Source organism: Leptopilina heterotoma, unplaced genomic scaffold (genome assembly GCF_015476425.1).
Source record: "Leptopilina heterotoma isolate Lh14 unplaced genomic scaffold, ASM1547642v1 Lhet_160, whole genome shotgun sequence".
NCBI lineage: Eukaryota > Metazoa > Arthropoda > Insecta > Hymenoptera > Figitidae > Leptopilina > Leptopilina heterotoma.
The window spans coordinates 442,658-455,097 of NW_025110875.1; positions in this window are offsets into that span (position 1 = coordinate 442,658).

Genomic DNA, 12,440 nt, shown 5'->3' on the forward strand with positions numbered 1-12,440 from the left:
CTAGATGTTTGGTAGTAGCATCCTGGTATTGGTTATTATTTTACATTATCTTCCCTGAAGAAGTTACACAGAAATGGCCTAGAGATCTGAATATCAATTGACGACTTCTTGATGATGAACGTCAGTTACATTCCACTAATTTCCCGAAAAAATTCATCAGAACTGAATATTTGGTACAAGTCATAGAAAATATTATGTGCTGTTTGGGAGTTTAGAAGTGGACAATACAAGTTGCATTTTAGAATAAAAACTCATATTGAGTTTCTTCCCACTATTTATTTTCCGTATTATAATTATCAGATCGTAAGATAGAAAAGGGTCAAGAATAGGTTTTTGCGATTTGCAGCTAGACAGCTAATCAAGAGTGCCTTTTTGTCGAACAAATTTTGGTGACAACTCACCTCTTAGAGCCAGTTTCACCAACTTCCGATTAAAAGTTAATAAATGATTAAAGACAGTTTAAAGGCTTCTGATTGGTTAATTGAGGATTTAATCATTGATTAACTTTTAATCGGTGTTGGTGAAATCGGCCCTTAATATGTTAATGATGTTAATAATAAAGCGTGTAATTTGGTTAAACCGTGTAATAAATAAATAAAAAGCAATTAAATATTGTCATTTTCTTGTAACGTTCGAGTTGAGCTTTTCTGAGATAAGGGCGTGTTCAAGTTGTGAAATGTAATCAAACCAGGCATTAAAATCACAATTTTTTTGTCAAGTCCCATTTTTGCCACAAAAAATTATAATTTCTGCATTTTCTTTATTAAAATGTTTTCTTAAGCGAATAATTATACTTTACTTGAATAGAAATAAAAAATATAATTAGGGCAAGTGCTTCAGTCGATGGCAACCATTCATTAAGGGGAAATACCGAATTAAACTAGCACATGTTTTGCATACAATTATTAAATTCTTCAACATTTATTATAAAAATCGAGTAGCTTAATTTAGTATTTCTTGTTATTTAAAGAAAAACAAGGAGAGTGTCAACGTCTGGAATGGTTACCCTAATAAAATTATTACAAAAATTTTTTTAATTAAACACTAAAATACGAATCTTTGTGTAAAATAAAAATTTAACAGTTAGACTACGTCAGAAGCACGGACCGGGAGAAAGGCTCAGTCATCGATTGGACGATCACAAAAAAGGGGGGGGGGAGAATTCTCGCTCAACTCAGTTTCATGGTGGAGGTAAGAGTGACCCTTCCTATTTTGTTGTCATCCAATCGCTGACTGGGACTTTCTCATAGTCCGTGCGTTTCAAATAGTCAACCAAATTTTTATTTTACGCGAAAATTACTATTTTAATATTCACTTTCTTTTGTAATTTTAATCCACATTTTTTCTAATTTCTAGTCAAAAACCGCTGCCAAGTTATAATTTTGGTACTCATTTCATGAACCAATTTCATGATTTGCTTCCTCATAAAGATAATAATAATAGAAACATATGAATAATTTTTTATAAATATGGTAAAAGTGATTAAATTTTGGATAAATCAATGAATTTTTTAATACCCTACAAAATAGTTATAATAGTTTAATATTTAAAAAAATATTTTCAAACAAAATAGTTCAAAAAATGTCATTTTTCATCATTTTTAATTTTTAAAATACCAATAATTTTAAAATTTATGATCGAATTTGGTTCAAAAATAGGTCAATCGTAGCGTTTTTTAATGCTCTACAAGTTGGTAATGATATTTTTAAAGTTACTTCTATATTTTTCAACAAAAAATTTTCAAAAAAGTCAGATTTTCCAAAATTTTAGATTTTTAAAAGTTTAATATCTCCGGTTAATATCGACAAAAAATGTTCAATTATTATGGTTCAAGAGATGCGTCTAAAAAAACTACAAAATTATGGAAAAACATTTATAGGTGTCTTAACAATTTTTTTAAAAGTTATGGGGTGGATTCCACGTCAGTTCAACACACTTATTTTCATGACTTGTTGGGATTTGGCTGTAATTTTGTAAATTCATTACTTTTATAGTGATAAACAACTCCACCAAATATTTTTTCAAAATTTTGAAAATTACCAAAAATATGGCATTTTCAAAATTTTTGTCTTCTTTTTTTGAAAGTGCTATAACTTTGGTTCTAATTAACCGATTTTGGATTTTAAAAAAAGGATTTCTTTGGTTTTAAGTATATTTTAAGTTAAAATTAAAATAAAATAAAAAAATTCAAAAAATTTTTTTTTTAATTTTGAAAAATTAAAAATCCGTTTTTGAAAAAACATCATCTTCGATTTTTTTCAAAATTTTACTAAATGTTAGGGCAAATGTGCTTTACATGTCCTGTAAGTTTTATCCTGGGATCTCAAAGGGATTCGGAGTAAAAAAATAAAACGTAACCACAAATTACGAACATATGGGGCAAAATTCCTCAACTACCCAGGTAAAACAAAGAATTTTCTCTAAACTTTGCTGAAATGTTACTATTATTAGTAGAAGTGTAAATATTAATTTTTTTTGAATTTGATAAAATATTTTTTGAGTTATGGAGTTTCAAAATTTTGATTTTTTTGAAAATATATTTTTTTCGATTTAATATATTTATAAGTAAAATTAATCAAATTTAAAGTATGAATAGTGGTTTTTAAAGGGGTTTTCACGGGCTATAAGCTGGTGATGAAAAAAAAGTTGTTTTCTGTCAATTTGACCTTGAAATTCAAGGTCAAATTCTTAATTTCAATATACAGTAGAACCCGGTTAATACGATCCCGTTTAATACGATTTCCAGCTTAAGACGCTCATTTATGGTGGTCCCTGTAATTAAAGACATACATTTTACATCCCGCCTAATACTTTTTCCCGCATAAGACGCATTCTTAGTGCGGTCCCTACAGAATCGTATTAACCAAGTTCTACTGTATCTCAAAATTGGTGTTTTTTATTTTTTTGTAACCTATCCCAATCGAAAGCTTACCTTTTTTCATATGAACCATGTAAAAATCAGAATGGGATCACGGAACTTTTTGAAGAAATTAATTATAAATCATCATTTTCTATGTAAAATAATGATAAATTATTATTTTCCTCAAAAATTCTCATGGTCCCACTCTGATTTTTATTTTTTACATGGCTCATAGAAAAAAAATATATTAAATCGAAAAAAATATATTTTCAAAAAAATCAAAATTTTGAAACTCCATAACTCAAAAAATATTTTATCAAATTCAAAAAAAATTAATATTTACACTTCTACTAATAATAGTAAGATTTCAGCAAAGTTTAGAGAAAATTCATTGTTTTACCTGGGTAGTTGAGGAATTTTGCCCCATATGTTCGTAATTTGTGGTTACGTTTTATTTTTTTACTCCGAATCCCTTTGAGATCCCAAGATAAAACTTACAGGACATGTAAAGCACATTTGCCTTAACATTTAGTAAAATTTTGAAAAAAATCGAAGATGATGTTTTTTCAAAAACGGTTTTTTAATTTTTCAAAATTTCAAAAAAAAAAAATTTTTTGAATTTTTTTATTTTATTTTAATTTTAACTTAAAATATACTTAAAACCAAAGAAATCCTTTTTTTAAAATCCAAAATCGGTTAATTAGAACCAAAGTTATAGCACTTTCAAAAAAAGAAGACAAAAATTTTGAAAATGCCATATTTTTGGTAATTTTCAAAATTTTGAAAAAATATTTGGTGCAGTTGTTTATCACTATAAAAGTAATGAATTTACAAAATTACAGCCAAATCCCAACAAGTCATGAAAATAAGTGTGTTGAACTGACGTGGAATCCACCATGGACAAAAACGTTTTTTTTTGCAAAATTAAAAATCCAAAAAATTATAGTTAAACTTTATAACAATAATAAAATAAAAATATGTTTATGGCAAAGATTTATAACAAAATTACAAAATCGAAAATTAAATAAAGCTAAGCTAATGAAAATGACTATTTGGGGATTTTCGATGTCGCTGATTACGAATCCGATATCAGTTTTCCGAAATTCAAAATGGCGGATCCAATATGGCGAACGAATTTTTAAAATACAGATCGGATTCGTTTGAAACTTGTTACTCAGGGTTTTTCGGGGTTGTTGATTACAAATCCGATGTCAGTGTTTCAAAATTTAAAATGGTGGATCCAACATGGCGGACCTAAAAGTTTTTATATCAATCAATTTCAATTAAACATAGGTATTAAGGGGTTTTTTGTGTCGCTGATTACGAATTTGACGTTAGATTTTAAAAATTTTAAATGGCCGATCCATTATGGGGGACAAAAATTTTAAATTCAATAAAATTTTCGTGAAATATAGGTATCTGGGGGATTTTGGGGTCGCTGATTACAAATCCGACGTCAGTTTTTCAAAATTCAAAATGGCGGATCCAATATGGCGGACAAATTTTTAAAAATTGATTGGATTCGTTGGAAACTTGTTACTTGGGGGTTTATGGGGTCGCTGATTACAAATATGAATTCAGTTTTTTAAAATTTAAAATGGATCAAGTATGGCGAACAAATTTTAAAAACTTGGCGAATTTTTATAAAAATATGTTTCCGAGGGTCTGTAATTTGCCTATTTCTTCGTAGTTACTGAGATCAACCACAAGAGGGTTACAGAACTTTGATCCAAATTTTTTAAAATTAGTCCGACATTTTGAATTTTGAAAAACTGTTTTCATATTCGTAATCGGCGTCCCCAGTAAAACTCGAGTAACAAGTTTCAAATGAATCCCATCAGATTTTAGAAATTCGTCTGCCATTTTGGATCCGCCATTTTGAATTTTGTAAAACTGACATCGGATTTGTAATCAGAGACCCCAAAAGCTCCTAAATAGAAAAGATGACGAAAATTTCACTTTTCTAAAAAAAAATCGGGCGTTAAAAATTGTTAAAACATGCTCCTAAATAGTTAAATGAATCAGAATCAGTTTGCAGGCACATATAGCAGGAAGTATTTTTATCTTATTTTTCAATTACACTTTTTCTATTCATAAAATTTTGATACAAATTTATCAAGTCTATTATTATTTAATAATTCTAGCGCATAATATCAAAATTAAAACCTAATAAAAAATTAGTAAAATCATTCAACCTTCTAAAATTTGGTAATATACTCAAATATCATTCATCTTCAGATTAGAGGCTTTTTTATCAAATTCTATTAGGTAATTTTCTTAGATAAAATTTACTCTATGAGTCAGTTTACTAAAGAACTGAGCACACTGACTAACACTGGATTTATCAAAATTAGTCAATTTTTTTTTAAATTGACTAATATAAATCCAGTCATACCACTTTTTTTCACTTTTTTGACAAAATTTCACAATTTACTGCTTGTAACTCTAAATTTTTTACACTTTCACTCCAGTTTTTAATTTTTTTTTTAAATCTAAAACTCCTGCTCATGAAACTTAAATTCAAACGCTACATATATAGGAGAGAGAGAGAAGCATTCGACCCAAGCGAAGGAGAATTCGGAAAAACCAGTTCAATTCGGTTTAGATACTAAATCGGCATAAACCCCAATGCGTTTAGTTTATCCCCCAAAGCAAAATGGTTTCGTCGAATTCTTTCTTTTTTTTAGAACCCTACATTATACAAGTTGCCTGCTTATGTTCTAATTTTAGTTATAACCAGAGTGTTGTCCAAGTTCATTATACAATGTAAGTTGAAAAAATTCTATTGTATGTATATTAAAATTATGAAATAAAAAATTTTTTTTCTAATCTCATAATTCAAATGCATAATGATATTAAGAATCTAAGGAATAATTGTTGCACTTTAACGCATAATATTGTGTTTATAAATGAGTAAATACTCTTCCTTGAACGTAAGATTGAGAAACCTGTTCTTATTCTGATTTCGTATCGGACATATCCGGCTGTATCTAGTTTCAAGCAGTCTTTTAAAATTTGTTTTCATGTCCCATAATTTGTTCTTGCACTTGTGTCATCTTCATCTTATAACTATAACCTACTTCAAATATTTCTAAAAATAATTAATTATATGCATCTGCAATGTGTTTGTTTATATATATGCAAAAATTAATATTGTAAATATCGAAAAAATTAAGTATATTCTTTGAGAATAAACAAACATAGTGCGAGATAGATTGTCGATTGTTTCTCAAGCATATGTTTATGTTGTAATATACGTGGATATTTGTAAAATGTATATTATACAGTCAAGTCCATTTGTAATGCCCGATTGCTTCATTATAGAGGCACAAAAAGAATTCTGTTATTACTGGTTAATTTTCAAATGTAAATTACTTTTTGTGTCAAAATCATTACATTTCGAAACTTGATTTCTTTTTGAAGTTTTTTTTTTTAATTTAAAGTAGAGTTGTATTGACGGTTTCAGAAATACACAGGCTTTGCACTCATCCACCTAAAACCTACGATATTTACTAGTTTTTTACGATAAGCTACTAATTGGTTAATACTTTTATTAAATTTGTGACACTAAAAGCTTCATTCTTCCTTTTTTCTTGAAAATTTGCACACATTTAAATCTGCTAATAGTTGAAATAAAAATTACATTCTTGAAAATTTTAATAAAATTCTTCTTAGAAACAATCGAGGAAACAATTCAAAAAAAAATTCTTTGAAACAATTCAATTATTTTCAAGAACTTTTGGAAAATGTTTCGAAAGAATTCAATTACTTTTAGCAAATAATGAGATTCTTCGCTGAAAATCAAATATTTTCAATAACTACTATATTCGACTATATTTTAATAAAATTTCTCAAAAAATTAAATTATTTTTAGAAAATTAATAAAATTTCAAGTAAAAATTCAACTAATATCATAAATAATAAAATTCTTCGAAAGAAATTAATTGTTTTAAAAAATTTTGATAACATTTGTTTATTAAGAATTGATGTATTTTCATAAATAACAAAATTCATCGCAAGAATTTAATTATTTTCATAAACAATATAATTTTAAAAAGAATTCATTTATTTGAAATACAATTTTTAAGAAAATTTCTTGAAAGAAATCAATTGTTTTCATTAACAATAAAATTTCCAAACGAATTCATATTTATTTGAAATACAATTTTCAAGAAATTTTGGACTTTTTACTTTTACTTTGGACATTTTGACCAAGACATAAAATCCAATCTAAAAAATCCAACATAAACAATTTTCAAAATTTTTTTTTGGATTTCATTGACTGTGGACTTTTTGGTTTGGACTTTTTGTCCAGGTACCAAAATTTGTTTATAAGAATTGAATTTTGTTCATAAATAACAAATTTCATCGCAAGAATTCAATTATTTTTAATACAATTTCAATTAAATTATTCAAAATAATTGAATTATTCTTTTAAATTTTCATAAAATAATTTTAAAAATTTCAATTAATAAAAAAAATTTGAACAATGCGTTGCAAGAATTCAATTATTTTCATAACCAATAAAATTTTCAAACGAATTCATATTTATTTGAAATACAATTTTCAAGAAAATTTCTTGAAAGAAATAAATTGTTTAAAATATTTTAATAAAATTCTTTGAAAGAAATTAATTATTTTTTAAAATTTTGATAACATTTGTTTACAAGAATTGAATTATTTTCATAAATAACAAAATTAATCTTAAGAATTCAATTATTTTTAATAAAATTTAAATTAATTATTGTTCAAAATAATTAAAATATTCTTTTAAATTATCATTAAATAATTCAAAAAATTTTAATTATTTAAAAAAAATCTGTTGCAAGAATTTAATTATTTTCATAAGTAACAAAATTCATCGCAAGAATTCAATTATTTTTAATACAATTTTAAATAAATTATTCGAAATAATTTAATTATTCTTTTAAATTTTCATAAAATGTTTTAAAATATTCAATTAATTAGAAAAATTGAGTAAAATTCGTTGCAAGAATTCAATTATTTTTATAAATAATAAAATTCTTCACAGGATTTCAATTATTTTTAAAACAATTTTTAATGATTTCCTCGAAAAATGTAATTATTTTCAAATTGTTTATTAAAATTCTTCGAAAGAAATAAAACATTTTTAAAAATTGTGATATGTATTCAATTTTAAGAAATACTCAATTGTTATATTAATTACTTATTTTTTCTATTTAAATAATTAAATTCTTGTAGAATTTCCTAAATTTTAATATATTGATTTAAAAATCAATTTCAGTTAAAATTTTAAATTATAATTAAATATTAAGTGCGTAGGAATTTTTAGAAATAATTAAATTTCAAAAAGCTTTTACATTCAAATTATTTTAATTGTAATTCCCATGGAAAAATGTAAATAATTATAATTATTGAACAAAAATTATTTATGTAAGAATAATTTAATTTAGAAACTATAAAAGAAATTTAATCTTTTGAAAAATTTTAATTAATATAGTTGAATAGAATATAGTTAAATTCTTGTAAAAATTAAAAAAAAAAATTTTTAATTTCTAATTAATTGCAAATTTTGTCTTATTTGAAATAAATTTTTAGTTTTAAAAAAATTTATTATTTTACTTTTAAAAATTATTATTAAATATAATAGAATTTTTGAAGAATTCGAACTAAAAGCTTGGAAAATAAATAAACTTCATTTAAATCTCATGAAAACGATATTTTTACGATAATAAAAATAGGTCATTTTTTAATTGTCAGTTAAATTATTGTGTGTTACCATCAATAGGGTTAATTTCAAGAACAAAAAAAGTTATTTTCTCCTATTTTTGTTTTGTACAAGAAATAATTAATATTCTTCTCAAGATACCCTTTAAGTTTTATAATTTTTTCAAAAATAAATTTTTTAACCCCTTTTTCTTTAATAATAAACCTTATTTTTTCATTTTTATGTACAAAATTACCTGTTTTTTTCATTTTTTAAAAAATTAATTTCAAAAGAAAGCTAAGATTTTGTCCAATAAAATACATAAAAACGAAAGTGATACAAAAATTTACTTTCGAGAAATTGAAAAAAACAACTTTTGTACTTTTTTTAATTTTCTTGAAATTTTTATTTTCTTGTCATTTTTTCAAATTTTACATAATTTTTTGAAAAATTCCATCTTTCTAATCAAAATAATAAAAGATTGAAAACAGAGATAGTTTGTATGTCAAAATTGAAAAACAAAATTTATTTTCGAAAAAAGTGGGGTTGAAAAATTTTTATTTAAAAATAGTTTTTTTCGTGTAAAAAAGTACCTAAATAAATTATTTTAAAATTCTCTATGTACAAAAATCAAAATTTGTCAAGTTTTTTCTAAAATTTTATACAAACTTGAAATTTTGCTTACGCACTTGTAGAAAATTAAATGTATTGGATTTAAAATTTGAATCTTTGCATTTAACAATTATAGAAAAAAATATAAAAAGTATATTCGAAAAAATGACTATTATTATTATTATAAAAAATATTTATGGCAAGTAATTATTATCAATAGTCATATAGTCACTTTTGTGTTTTACAACCTACAACCTATTTTACATTTTCCAACTCACCAAAATATGATAAAATTGTAAAAAATCAAAAAAACTATTTTTTTTACTTCCTTCTGTGTCTTTTGTATTTTTGTAGAAAATATTATAAACTTTTTGATTATATTTCTGGATTTTTTATAAGTTTTTAAAATTCTGACCTAGACTTAGAAAAACAATTTTTAATTTAAACAATTATTAATTTATTTGAGTTAAATAAAAGTATAATTTTTGTCTCCAAGCTTACTGAACTATATTTATTCTTCTTAAATAAAATTTTTTATCTGAAATAAATAAAATTTTATTTGAACCAAACCAAATTTCTCTGAAACAAATAAAATTTTATTTGAACCAAACAAATTTCTCTGAAGCAAATGAAAAGTTTAATAGAGCTCTAAATCAAATATAATTATCATTTTTCTATGGTGACAAAATAACATTTATTAAAAAAAATACCTAGCAAAAATATAAAAAAAAATTACCCATGTACCAAATTTACCCCTGAAGTGTCATATTTACCCCATTATATTTTCAGAACTTCAAAATTAATTTTATATCTTTTGGATAATGCAATAAATTTGAATTAAGAAAACGTTCCACTGAATTTGAGGTTTTTTCATAAAATTTTTTTACAGTAAAAAAAATATTTATTACTTAAAATTAGTAATACAAGTCTTAAAGTACTCAAAAAAAAAATTTTTTTGTTTTTTTCACAATGAAGTCTTAGAAAATGGTTGCCGGAAGTGGTCCTCCCTGAAAGTTTGTCACACTTTTATTTTATAAAATAAATTTTTTTGTTATTGAAAACTCTTTGTTATAGTAAAAAAATATTTAAGTATTATTTAAAATTTGTATATAATAAAATATAAGTCTTAAAGTAAACTAAAAAACTTTTTCTTTGTTTTTTTAAATGAAAGTCTTAGAAAATAGCAGCCGAAGGTGGTCCTCTCTAAAAGTTTGGCACATTTTCAGAGTGGACCACTTTCGGCAGCCATTTTCATTTTTTTTTTTTTTCATTTTGAAAAAAAAACATGAAAAAAATTTCTTTTCGATTATTTTAATTCTTGTATTTTATTATAAAAAAATTTTAAGTAATAAATATTTTTGTTACTATAAAAAAATCTTTGAAAAATAAATCCTCAAATTCAGTGGAGCCTCAAGAATATATTATCAAATTAATTAAATTAATTAACAAAAATATTAATTAAAAAATGTTATCTACAATAAATTGGGTTGTAGAAAAATTGACATTTGGGTAAATTTGTACAATATAATAAAAAGATTTAAAAATTACTTAATATTTTTGAATTCTATTCAAAAAGTAAGAAATTTGATATTTTTTGTTTTAATATCTATACCAAATTTTAATTACTTGAATTATTAATTTCCTTAAATTCAACATCTTTTCAGGAGTCGAGTATACTTTTGAAACAAAATTTCTTTCTTTAATGACAGAAAATAAAAAGTTATGTTCAATGTTAGATTTTTTAAATTAACTTACAAAGATGAATATATTACCGAATATATTGAAAAGGAGTTTCGAAAATCAATGTCTTCTATTTTTGAATAAAGTCACTTTCTAAATTTAATTTCCCATCTATGCGCTGTTAGGAAGTAGTGCGTACTTTTGGTGCGTGCGTTAGAAAAAAATGTTATTCAACTGACATGTAAATAGACAATCAAATATTTTCTTAGGGATTGGTCAGGGAAAGTCTGGGAATTTTATCAAAAGTACTGGAAATTTATTAAAATTCTAGAATTCATAAAAAAATTTTGAATTACAAAATTTATTATTTTCAAAAATCAACTACACTTTTTTAATAATTTCAAATTAAAAATTTTTTAAATAAATTTATGTATTTATTCATTCATTCATTCATTATTATTATTATTATTATTATTATTATTATTATTAAATATTATTCTCAAAAACTTTAATAAAATTTTTCATAACAAGTCAATTATTTTCAAAAATTGTTATAAAATTTTTTGCACTACTTAATTTGATTATTTTCATTAATAAAAAAATTCTTTGAATATAAATTCAATAATTTTAAATACAATTTTAATAAAATTTCTTGAAAAAATTCAGTTATTTTTAATAAATTTTAATAAAATTCTATCCAAGAATTGAGTTATTTCGAATACAATTTTGATTTATTTCTTCGACGCAGAATTTGCAAGAAGTCAATTATTATTGTCATAAATAATAAAAGTCTTTTTAGGAATTCAATTAAATAAAATTTCTCGAAATAATTTAATTTTTTTTTTAAATTTTAATAAATTCTGCGTAAAAATTCAATTATTCTAAAGTGAAAATTGAATATTTTAAATAAATATTCAATTATTTACATAAATAATTAAATTTTTAAGATTAGTTCAATTATTTTGAATATCATTTTAATGAAATTTTCCCATAAATAAATTCAATAAATATTTTCATAAATAATAAAATTATTTAGAGGGAATTTTCAGTTATTCTCAAAAATTCTTTATAAGAATTCAGTTGTTGTCAATACAATTATTATAATTGAATTCCTCAAAGGAATTTAATTATTTTCAAAACTTTCCATATTAGCGATTTTTGAAAACAATTAAATTTTTTTTTCAAAAATTGTAATAAAATAAAATTTTTTCTACTTCAAAATTATAAAAAAGTTACAAAAATTACAAAAAGTATTATAAAACATTCAAACGATTTAAAATTATAGTTCCAGCAGATTTAAATTTTAATAAATTTTGATTAAAAATTATAAAGAAGTTTGTTTTTTGAATATATTTTTATTCATTTGAAATTTAATTTTTCAATACATAACGATATTGAATAGAAAAATTTTTAAATTTTATCAAATTATATGAAATTGATTTGTAAAATAGGTGGATTTTAGAAATAATTTAAGCGAACTTTTTTTCATTGAATAAATAATTGAATTCTTAATAGGGACTTTTTGAAAAATTAAAATTATTGATTCAGAGAAGAATTTTAGTTAAAAATTCTAGAAAACAATTGAATTAAATTATTGAA